Source organism: Musca vetustissima, unplaced genomic scaffold (assembly GCF_032173495.1).
Source record: "Musca vetustissima isolate MV318-11 ecotype Yass unplaced genomic scaffold, APGP_CSIRO_Mvet_v1 utg142618, whole genome shotgun sequence".
Taxonomy (NCBI): domain Eukaryota; kingdom Metazoa; phylum Arthropoda; class Insecta; order Diptera; family Muscidae; genus Musca; species Musca vetustissima.
The window spans coordinates 18,935-31,427 of record NW_026880932.1 but is presented as its reverse complement, the minus strand read 5'-3'; the positions used below and the strand labels follow the sequence as shown (position 1 = coordinate 31,427).

The 12,493-nt window shown below is 33.9% G+C and overlaps 1 pseudogene; it reads right to left on the bottom strand.

Annotated features, from left to right (window-relative positions):
• Positions 1–737: 737 nt before the first annotated feature.
• LOC133326937 (serine protease inhibitor 88Ea-like) lies at positions 738–9,013 on the bottom strand (annotated as a pseudogene).
• Between the last annotated feature and the right edge of the window lie 3,480 nt (positions 9,014–12,493).

Below are 12,493 nucleotides of genomic sequence, written 5' to 3'. Positions count from 1 at the left end.
AATTTTCCAGTAAAATTTGTAAATTTGGATTCTGCTTTTTTGGAAAAAAAAACTTAAATATAAATCCTGTTTTGTCATAGACTAAATAAAAAGGACCCGCCATTTTGAGGGGCAAATACTTTGCTACGCGTTGAATTAAGTTCGAGTCTAAATTCGATACATTTCATTCCTTAAGCGGTGTACACACTATCATTTTTGAGTGACAGTTTCGATAACTTATCGGTTGTTACTGTTTTGTTGTGTTGTTTGTAGCGGCCATATTATCATTCATGCCTTTTTTCAAACCGACATTCAAATTTAAAAATTGTGCTAATAAGACGCCGTATAAAAGATATATATGTTAATAAAAATGGATGATAAAAAAATTGTCATTCGGATCATAAATGTGACCCGAGCTTTGTTTACAATTTAACATCAACAGACGACGGACATGCATAAATCTACTCAGAAAGTGATTCTGTGCATGTTTTCAAAAAGAACCATGTATCTACCCCCTTTTTTCATTTTGTTGTTTTATAAATTACCCTAACGGTCATTGTTGTTATTATATGGTAGTTCCTCATTTTTTATAAATAAAACAATAGACAGAGAGAATAGGGCAAATGTCGTAGTATTAGCACCAGCAGCAGCAGTAAAAATTTAATTGAAAGAAGAAGAATAAAGAAACAAATAGAATGGAAACGAGACGAGTAAAAAAGTCCTAGGGCAGAGATATGTGAAAGAATCTCCTTGCCTGTCTACTTTTGTGTTTTGGGATCACGATAAATGCCAGTGAAGAGTACAGCCTTGGCGGTATTATCAAAGATCAGGAACATAAATGGATGATTACATTTGAATTTGGTTGGTACGGCGAGACGTGCTGAACGGAAACTGAAAACAACTGGCTGCTGCAGCAGTACTGCCCTCCTCATCAACCTTGATTTTGGCAACATGTGGGGAAGCCACTCAATGACCAATTGATACCCAATTTGCGTAGGATCGGTACCAATTCCAAATTCTCCACGTTTATGCCTCATGGGTACGAAATAATACTGGATAGGGGTGATATAGAAAATCTCCTGTTTTGTATCTTTGGCATCGAATTTATCCGACCATTGAACTTTGAAATTGGCGGCATTAGCCAAAACCATTTGACTGTCGGAGGTAACATCACAGGGATTTAACATTTCGGGGATTTCGTTGCGTGTTACATTGGCAATCCATTTGTTGATTTCCATGCGTCCCTCCTCGGCTTAGGTTCTGAAGTCCAACGAATCAAGTTCATCTTGGAAATTCTCCTTCATGCAGGCAGCCAAATTTATGGACTTATCGAAGTAGATACGATCGGCAGCGGTGAATTCCAAAGGCATTTTCTTGGTAGGCTGTAGCGCATTTGTTTCTCCAGGCGATAGCCATTGTTGACATGTTTCTTGTTCTTGGCCCATTGCAGACGTATTTTCTTGGTACGGCTGTAGCGCATTTGTTTCTCCAGGCGATAGCCATTGTTGACATATTTCTTGTTCTTGGTCCATTGCAGCTCCTCAGTGTTGATATGCTATCGGTTGGTTTCTCATAGCTCTGGAAAAACTTGCACGATTCAAACCACCAAATCTTCGCCAGGTAAATATCGTCCGCTCCAGAAGTTCCAGACTGCTTTATTTTTTGAGTTCCCTTCTGTAGGACGAACGAATTGTGTTGATTTTCTTTTTCACGTCGTCCACAGTACAATTTTTTATACTTTTTCAATTTATGTAGCAGTTCTCCATACGATTTCATTTTAATGTCGCGTGACAGGTACTCTGGACTGGTTATATCCCAGAGATACCGTTGCATTTCATAGTAACATAGGAATTCTTTTAAAAATTCGTTTTCGGAGTCCATGTTATTGTTTAAATTTATTGTCGGACTGTCATTTTTTATGTTCACATTATCGAACCAACAAACATCCAACATCTGAATGTCACGCAACCATAAATATTTTTGTGGTTGCCTGATGACTGAGAGAAAATAACGGCCACACTGGCAAGCAAGCCGATATTTCAGCAAGAGTGTCATTCAAAAATGATAGTGTGTACACCGCTTTAAACGTTTAACGTTAGAAAGCTTAAATTAATAATTTACTAATTATTTATGTATTTACTTTCTCCTTCACCTAATTATACCCGTAATCAATTTTGCGCTGAAAGACATTTATTAATGGTCATTAACGATGCAACACCTCAGCCTAACCTTATACAGGTAATTAGTAATTTTCCACATTTCTTGATGATTTTCTTTTATATGTTCTTTTTTCCTTGTCCACTTTCTATCTGGCAAATTAATCACAAAGTACCTTCGACTTACTTTTATAATTTCGACTCAGGGCCATTCACATATAATCAAACTTGAGATACAATGCAACGTCTTACATTCTTTTCAGATTTAAACAACTTTTTTTACAGCAGCACCTACTTTTTAGTTAAATCAGAAAGTGAGAATAACATAAAGTCCCTCAGAATATTTTCAAAAAAACATTTAAGCAGAAAACTTATTGGCCAAAATGACAAACGGCATGTTGTTGTACAAAGCGAGGTACACAATTCTATTGAAACTTCTTTCAATTTATCCCTTTGCTGTTAGGTTCATCATTATCATTATTGAAATAGAAATTGTCAATTTCTATATAGCGAAATAGCATACGTATAATACTTTGTATATCCTACACCAAAAAGTGGAGAGTAATACAATTTATCATCTCCTTTTCAACACTGCTAAATACTCGCCGGAAAACCCAGGTCAGACTACTAAATATTAAACAAAGAGCCTAGAAATTTTGCACATATGAGGACAGTTCGGAAACTTCTTAGCCTAGCACCAAAAGCGCGGTATGAAGAGAAAAAAGTTAAGTGTTTCAGAAACTTTCATCTCTGTTATAAACATATGTTAAATTTTATTTTATTTTATTTCGAACTGGCAACTCCTTCATATAGAAACAGGTGTTCCAAAAAGAATCATCCGCAATTTGTATACCCTTCACCACACTGTGTAACAGGGTATTATGTCTTTGTGCATATGTTTGTAACAGGCAAAAGGAAACGAGATAGACACACGGTTCCTTTTGAGAATATGCATAGAATCACTTTCTAAGTCGATTTATGTATGTCAGTTCGTCCGTCTGCCTGTCCATGTGAAATTGTAAAGTACAGATCGCATTTATGATTCGAATTGGATAAAATTTGGCATAGTTTATTTATTTGGCCCAAGGACGAACCCTATTGAAATTGGGAAAAAAATCGGTTTAGATTTAGATATAGTTCCCATATACATTTTCGTCCGATTTATGTATATTGTGCAACAAAGTTCCTATACATCTTTTGATTTGCATAGCGAAATTTTGCATAGCGTACTTAATTAAGAGTAAAATGATGTGTGTTAAGTTTCGTGAAAATTCGTCCAGATATAGATAAAGCTCCTATATATATTTTCGACCGATTTGAGAAAAATAGTGCACCAAAGTCCCTATATATCTTTCAATTTGCACGAAATTTTGCATAGCGTACTGAAATAACAATAGAATGATGTGTGTTAAGCTTAGTTTTTTTAACATAGCTGAAGCGGAGATTCACCCTCGGGAATTACTTAAGTATATGAAAGAAGTGAAATTTATATTGACCTTTAATGTAAAAAAATGTGTAAAAACAGATTGAGGCGAACCAGTTTTTAATGTTCTCTATCTATCTGTAATTAAGCCACTCATTTGACTGGCTTCGTGTCAAAGTAAAACTAGAAGCCAACAAAATGGGGACTACGCCCCGTATGCATCATTTGTGTTTTTTGAATTTTACTTCTAGCTTTAATACGCAAACAGGAATTTCTAAAAATCAATTATAAGATTGTGCTCGCGAATCTGAGTAATTTGATATATATTTTGTGTATGTAGTATACACAGTTTCAGACACACATTTTTGTATTGATTCTATGCATATTCTCTAAAGGAAAGAATAATATAAATCTGTTAAAAAGTAAATAAGTTATTCGAGTTTAAAATTGAAAATCTATGAAACTACGTTTGTCTCTATATTTACCGTTATAAAATTAATTTTCGAAGTGACCCAGAAAAACCAATGGTATTTTCGTGGTCCAGAGACTCCAACTAAACAGAATTGGTACATTAGAACCCCTGAAAACAATTGTTTGTTATTTTGTAGCACAGTGTACTTATCCGAAGGTGGAAATTTTGTTCGATCAAATTTCGAAAAACCCTATTTTCGGGTCAAATTTTTAGATCTGTCAACTGAATGATATGGGTACCCGCGATTAATAAGGTTTTTTACGTTTCGGATGATATAAAATCTTTTTCGTGAAAATCCATCTACTAGAACGGCGGGAACTGGCCTTCCAAAAACACGAAATTTGGCAAAAAATGTTTTTGAAAATATCGCGGATTTATTTGCGTTTTCTGTGTATTATTTCCGCTTCAATAAATGACCTCATACGGATTTTGATCTTTTTCGAAAAGAGAACTTTAAAAACTTCAGCCGAAAGAGAGATGTACCCAATTTATCTCAAAAATAGTGTAAGCTGGCACATCCATGGTTCTCAATGGACCACATTGAATTTGGTATAGATCGATGTATTTTTTAGGGTGCCCACCGAAATCGGATGCGCGTTAATGGCGTTTGGAGTTTTCGGAAATTATTCGCATTTTACGAGTTTTTGGGTACTTCAATGCAACATGTAGCACATCTTAGCCGTCAAATGAAATTTCGCAAAATATATATGGATTGGAAGATAAACTTCAGTACTTCATTGAAACTTCATGCGCATCAAATGATTTCGAGAATTACGCGATTTAGACGCAATTTAAAATGTATATTTCATAATATTATTTTATTTTAAGATATATTCCTATTTATAGAGCCCCAAGATTTATCGGAAGGGTCTTTGTACAATCCGCAAGGTGTATACTTATACACATGAAGTGATTATTTTTATATATGGCAATTTTTCGGCGAAATTCCGGTAAAATAGAAGAATAACCCCAACATTTTTTTCTGAAATTTCTTGTATAAAATTAAAAAAATAAATATGACATTATTTCTTCGAACCAAAAACAAATATTTTTCCTATATATCTTGTTTTGTTGTCGCTGTAATTTACAAACCGCTACACAGACTTGTGTGATTTTGATACCATTTGATTCATCGTGGTATTTAGATTATGTAGACATTTTTAACTTATTTTTTAGGATGATACATGTAATTAATATAATGAAAATATTAACGTAATCTCCTATATTATTATTATTTTTCTCATATTTCGCGAAGATGTACAACTTTTTCGCGAAGATTATTATATATTCATATTCTTATTTTACGAAGGAAGATATAAGATTTCTTAAGATTTTAAGATTTTTTCCTTTCGCCCAAAATTAAAACCTATATAACACTTTTGCGCGCATCAACCAAATATTTGATCGCGAACGGTTTCGGAGTCATATATATATATATATATATATATATATATATATTCGTCCGATTTTAAGTAAATGGTGCAACAAAGGTACCAAGTTTTGAACACAAGTTAGTAGAGCCTAACGAATATCGGATTTGGTGTTTCTAAGAAAATCATCCTAACCATATGCTGAGATGATTCATATAGTGGATAAAACTTCCCCGCCCTTGCGTGTCAGGAAGGATCTGCATGAGCTCAAAGGTTATAAGAGGGAATCTCTAGATTAAGCTGCCTATCGATCAGGTCTGCATAGCATTCACACTGATGTAGTTGTCGATTTTATAAATGAATACAGAGCGAATGCCGTCCTTGGAAATCACCACAATCATCTTTTTGACCGGGAAAATCGTGGATGACCATCCGCTCTGACTTGAAACCCAATGATTTTTGCTTTAAGCACAATAAAAAGGGTGTATTAATCATGCTGGAAAATAAAATAAAACCATTGATATATATTCGAATATCGAATATCAAATAGATATAGGAGCGTCTTACTGGACTTACTTTACCTACTTTCACATTCTTCCGAATATGGCACATTATACATAAACTCGTGTTGTCACTTCTTAAGAAAATGTTTCTTAGCATTCTCAGCAACTTCATTTAGTTATAGACGAAGTTTTGGAACACAGTAAAATACGTTTACAACCAACAGTATTTCCTAAGAATTAACGTTCATATAATAGATGCAAATGGTTCAATATAATCGCGTTCTTCTGTAAATATACCTTTGGCTAAGTTCAATCATTTGTATAGTATGGTCGTTTTCACGTATTTAATACCAGTCGCAGGTACATAGCACACACAGGCACATCATAGGGAATTTTTCCTTTTAGTGGGACCACAAATTGTATTTATCGATAATTTCCTTCCACTTCAATGACTTTTAAAACTAATGAAAACTTAACAAGCCAAACATTCGATATTGCTGTACGTACAAGAAGAAGAAGAAGTGGGCGAGGACCAGCAACACCGAGAACAAGGTTTGCAGTGTAATTTCTCAATCAAGATTTATATGTATTTCTTTCCGTTCGATGGTATTCAACGAACAACAGCAAAATCACATTCGTTCTAGTTGTTAGAAAAACTTTATCTCCAGCAATGCTTTTAAAAGATATGGATTTTCTTAATGTTCTCTTGGGTTATGTTTTCCGCATTTTGAGTTATTAGAATAAAGTTTTGAAATTTTAGCGATTTGCTTGGAAATGCCATCGAGAAGTACAAAGTAGCTAAGTACAGTCTTTTTTAAAGTATGTTATTTAATGAAAGTTTTGAGGCTAAATGCAGTGGGTTATCTAATGTGCGTCTAATTTTCACTTCTATAAGTGTGCAAAAACAATTTTCAATTCTAAATTTGGCAATTATTCCCAATTAAGTAATATATATTTTTAATTTAACATATTTGAATAACGAAGGGTTCCAAAAGTGTTAAACACCATGGAACAAGAACAAAAAATCGCCAAAACATTGTTGTCTGTCGGTATCCTACATAGAATATGAATATTATTGTACAGTGCTTTCAAATTGTCAAGTTTATTGTTCATTTGTTTTGTTCCACCTCATCGTTTTGAGAAAGCGTTGGTTTTCTTAAAGTTTCGCAAAATTGTTAACTTCCTTTTTATACTAGTCTCCGATAATAACATTAAAAGTCAAGAAATTAATTTTAAAAGTTTTTTCGCAATCTCCGAATTAATCACCAAGATTGTATAGTTTTGAATATCAACAATACCAAATTCTTAAAAATTACAAACATATTACCTAAGGTAAAGTGAATTAAGATATCAAATAAATATTTTAATAAATTGGAATAACTCATTTATTAGGCCATAGTATGGAATCATAATCACCGGCAATACACTCATTACGCCTTACGAGTGTACCTTGCGTAATACTCCAGTGTAGAAAATTGGTGCAGCAATTCTTTTCTTATTGTGTTGTACCTGAAATTCTTCGGTATGGTTCCTTTAACCTAGGAATGCACGTTTTTACATTTTGAACAAAATCTAGGTGGTTGAAGCGAGGTGCATTTACATTCTACATCGCAACCTGCACCTACGTAAATAGTTTCCAGAACAAACCATCCATTATCCACCTATGGTAAACCTGTCATTTATTGGAATACGTTCAGGCGTTGTACCCAAGCTTGAAAAACGTTGCTAAAACTCATCCAAAAGAAATATAACTGCATATACCAATCGTTAATTACGTCTCCCAGAAGAATCCATACATAAAACCAGTAAGGAAAGTAGTAAAGTCGGACGGGGCCGACTATATGATACCCTTCACCACTATGGGTATATTAAACAGGACTATTAACATGAAATAGGATGAAATAAAATATGTGATATTTATCTAAATGTGAATCTACCTAGATATATCCATAAAGTATGTAAATCGACGTCAAACAAATATAAAAAGGTCATCCGTTGGGCTATGTCTGTACTTCTAGAAAACGCAACTACGTAATTCTATGCTCAATTTTGTAAGTTGTGCAAAATTTGATGTCAATCTGACTAACATGGGGAGTTTGATGCCCAATTTACTTGAAACCGGGGGAAAAACATATATTGAAGCCCTATCCAAATATTAAGCGATTTGAAACAAACTCGCACAGGTTAGGTTGTTCTAATTTCAGAAAGTTTTGTTCCTATCAGCCTATTGGTTCCTTGGTGCGTCAATTACTTAAAATCAATCTATAATAAAAGGGAGTTATATCTAAATCTGGACCGATTTTCACGAGAAAAAGCAGACATCACTCTAGGCTCAATTCAGTACGTTATGCCAAATTTCGTGCAAGTCGAAAGATATATAGCGACTTTGGTGCACCATTTACATGAAATCGGACGAAACTATATATGGGAGCTATATAGAAATCTGGACCGATTTTCTCGAAACTTGACAGACATCACTCTAAGCTCAACTCAGTACGTTAGGCCAAATTTGGTGCAAATCGAAGGATATATAGGGATTTTAGTGCACCATTTACATGAAATCGGACAAAACTATATATGGGAGCTTTATCTAAATCTGGACCGATTTTCACGAAACTTGGCAGACATCATTCTAGACCTAAATGATTAGGCTGTACCAAATTTCGTGCGATATATACGGACCGTTTACATTAAATCGGTTAAATATATATATGGGAGCTATATCTAAATCTGAACCGATTTTTCCCAATTTCAATAGGGTTCGTCCTTGGCCCGAATAAGTGACCTATGCCAAATTTCATCCAATTCGGATAATAAATGCGACCTGTACTTTGTTTACAATTTAACATGGACAGAGGGACGGACGGACATGTATAAATCGACTTAGAAAGTGATTCTATGCATGTTCTCAAAAGGAACCATGTGTCTATCTCGATTATTTTTGCCTGTTACAAACATATGCACAAAGACATAATACCCTGTACCACAGTGTGGTGAAGGGTATAAATACAGTCCGCAGTTACCCGTATATATTGTTCAGTGATCCATCGCCACAAGTATTCACAATTGCCACATTGATAAATAGTTCCCACTGAATCTTCCAGAGTCATACCTGCACAACTTTGAAAGACATCCCATTGCATATTGAGATATACACCATAATATAAGTACAAACTATGTATATAACTACTGCAATTTTTATCGACTAAAATTGCGATCACCAGCTTCACAACACACCTTTCGCTCTAACCTATAAGTGTAATATATATCAAATTTTAAGTTATCGCACATTGACAACCTATCATCATAATATCAAGTCGATGCAAGATTATAATAACATCTAATTTGCAGTACATCCCAGTTGTTAAGCAGAAGGCCTTCTACAAAAAAATACCTTTTATATTCTTTTGTTATTTTTGGTCAAATTTGGAGCGTAAACTCAATCAATTGAGGATCGTTAATGTTCTATTTTCAAAATTTTCATATATTATATAAGTTAGTTCAAATTTAAATCTATAAAAAGTGAATTGCATAGTTCTCATATCGTTAGTTTAAGATGCCATGAATAAAAATCTGGAAATTATAATTATGAATTTCTAAGCACAACATAATGTTTTCTTTCACGGAGATGGAACTGTAAAGACAGAACTAAAAGAAATTTGGGGTTTTAGCATAAAACCACATACCACTAAAACAATGGTTAGCGTGGGTTAAGAGGTATACACTCCTCGAAAACAACAGAGGGTGTTTCAATTTAAATTACTGATTTTCGTCTGAAGTTCATTTTATATACTTCATTTTTTTATTTTATTTGCAACCTCGGATTATTCATATATTTACATTAAAATTTAGGGAGTCTATAATAATTATTGCGACGAAAAAAGGTATGAATGCATATTTGAAATATGCAACTGAAATCAATTCTGGTGTCGAACGTTACAGTTATTTCTTAATTTATATATAGAACCACCACCATATGTACATATTTATATTTGTTGATATTCGTATGTTTGTAAACCAAACCTTTCTGGTATGGTACTATCAGTCTTGAAATAAATTATGTCTTAACTGGTCATAGATCTAAATTCGTAAGAATAAACAAACAATGACACATCAGGAAATAGTAAATGAAAGAACCATGTTATGCTTAAAAATAAATGACCATTCTAAGATGGATTTGAATGAGACTGTCAATTTCTTGTATTTTTGTTATTTTTATTCTTTCATTTTGATGATGTGTCCATTGTTAAAAATTACGAATGACAATATAAGAACCTGATGAAAGATGTCGTTTTTCTCTCTGTGGCCTCAATAAATATTGAAACAATAAAAGTCACACTTAAATAACAAAGGGGATGGGTAGTTATATTTCTTGCAAAAATAATTTTCACAAAATGATAATAAATCTTCCTGAGAGCCATTTGCATTCTGCTTCATTTCAATTGTTTTCATTTGTGTGCATTTCATCATTCATTGCGCCTTTTGTTTGAGAATGCTCGATAGGATTAAACTGAAATGAACAAGGAAATGATTTTCAAATGATAAAAATAGAAACAAAATTATGGATGATTTTTTTCTGTTTTGTTTTTAGATTGAAAAAAAAAATTGTGATTACTTTTTCACTTAAATGAATATATTTCGTCGGTTGGCTTTTTATTGAGCGAATGTCGACAACTAACCTATTTCATGTAATGATTGAAGAAATACCGATGAAGAACTCTAGCTCACTTGCATTATCGGTGGCACAGGATCGTTTTTGGACAACCATATTCTTTAGACGAGTTTCGGTCACTATTTAGTTATTTAGGCCAGTGCTAATTTCAACGGTGCATACTTATCATGATGACCAGCTTTGAAATTTTTGAAAAATGATCTGAAGAAACTCATACCATTTAATTTTTAGGCAAATCAATTTACAAGTGACAGTTAACTACACGTCAAACTAGAAAATGGCATACAGACAAAATCGCTCATAACGACGATCAAGAGACAATTTCAGTTGGGATATACATTTAATTTTTTTATTTTTTACACATTAGTATGAGTTAGCTTTTTAGACATAAATACAACTAATCCGATTAATGGCTCCCGAATTCCATAAAAAGAACCAGTAAGGTTCACCACTTTTGGTATACCCTAAAATCGAAATTATATATGGAAGCTGTGCTATATCTGAACCGATTTTAAGGAAACTTATCAGAGATTAATTTATATTAACTTCAGTACGTTGTGTCAATCGGCCTAGCTATGGATCTTTAGTGCGCCATTTACTTAAAATCGGACGGAGATATATAGAGGTGTATGTAAATATGAACCGATTTTCACGAAACTTTGCACACATCATTCTAGATTTAATTCAGTACGCTATCCCAAAATCGAAAGATATATGGGGACTTTGGTGCACTATTTACATATAATCAGACGAAAATATATATGGGAGCTATATCTTAATCTGAACCGATTTCCAGAAAACTTAATACACGTCTTTCTAGACTTAATTCAGTACGCTATGCTAAAATTCGTGCAAATCGAAAGATTTTGAAGGACTTTAGTGTACCATTTACAAAAATCGGGCGAAACTATATATGGGAGCTATATCTAAATCTGAACCGATTTTCACAAAACCAAGCACACGTATTTCTAGATTTAATTTAGTACACTGTGCCAATTTCGTGCAAATCGAAAGATGTTGAGGGCTTTGCTGCACCATTTACGTAAAATCGGCCGAAACTATATATAGGAGCTATATTTAAATCTGAACCGAATTTCACAAAACTTAGCACACGTCTTTCAAGACTTAATTCAGTACACTGTGCCAATTTCGTGCAAATCGAAAGATTTTGAGGGACCTCCATTTACAAAAATCTGGCGAAATTATATATGGGAGCTGTATCTAAATCTGAACCGAATTTCACAAAACTAAGCACACGTACTTCTAGACTTAATTCAGTACACTGTGCCAATTTCGTGCAAATCGAAAGATTTTGAGGGACTTTAGTGCACCATTTACAAAAATCGGGCGAAACTATATATGGGAGCTATATCTAAATCTGAACCGATTTTCACTAAACTTAGCACATATCATTCTAGAATTAATTCAGTACGCTATGCAAAAATTCGTGCAAATCGAATGATTTGCAGGGACTAAAGTCCGTAAATCGGGCAAAAATATATATGGAAACTATATCTAAATCTGAACCGATTTTTCCCAATTTCAATAGGGTTCGTCCTTGGGCCAAATAAATGAGCTCTACCAAATTTCAGCCAAATCGGATTATAAATGCGACTCAGAAAGTGATTCTATGCATATTCTCAAAAGGAACCATATGTCTTCCCAGTATCCTAGCAATGCTGAGTCTTCAGAGTTTAATTTTTTTGCCTTTTCGCGGTATTTTTTCGTGTCTGTCCCTTTAATATTAAACTCAAACTCATACGTGGACCTAATATTTATCCACTGAGTCGGTTTCCAAAGAATATGAGCTTTTGTGAAAGCCAATCCAAGGGCTAAAAGGGCTTTTTTGATGGCATTCGGGCATGTTACCTGCTACCATAGCTTGTCCAGGCTATTTTCTTGGTGTTATATCCAACGA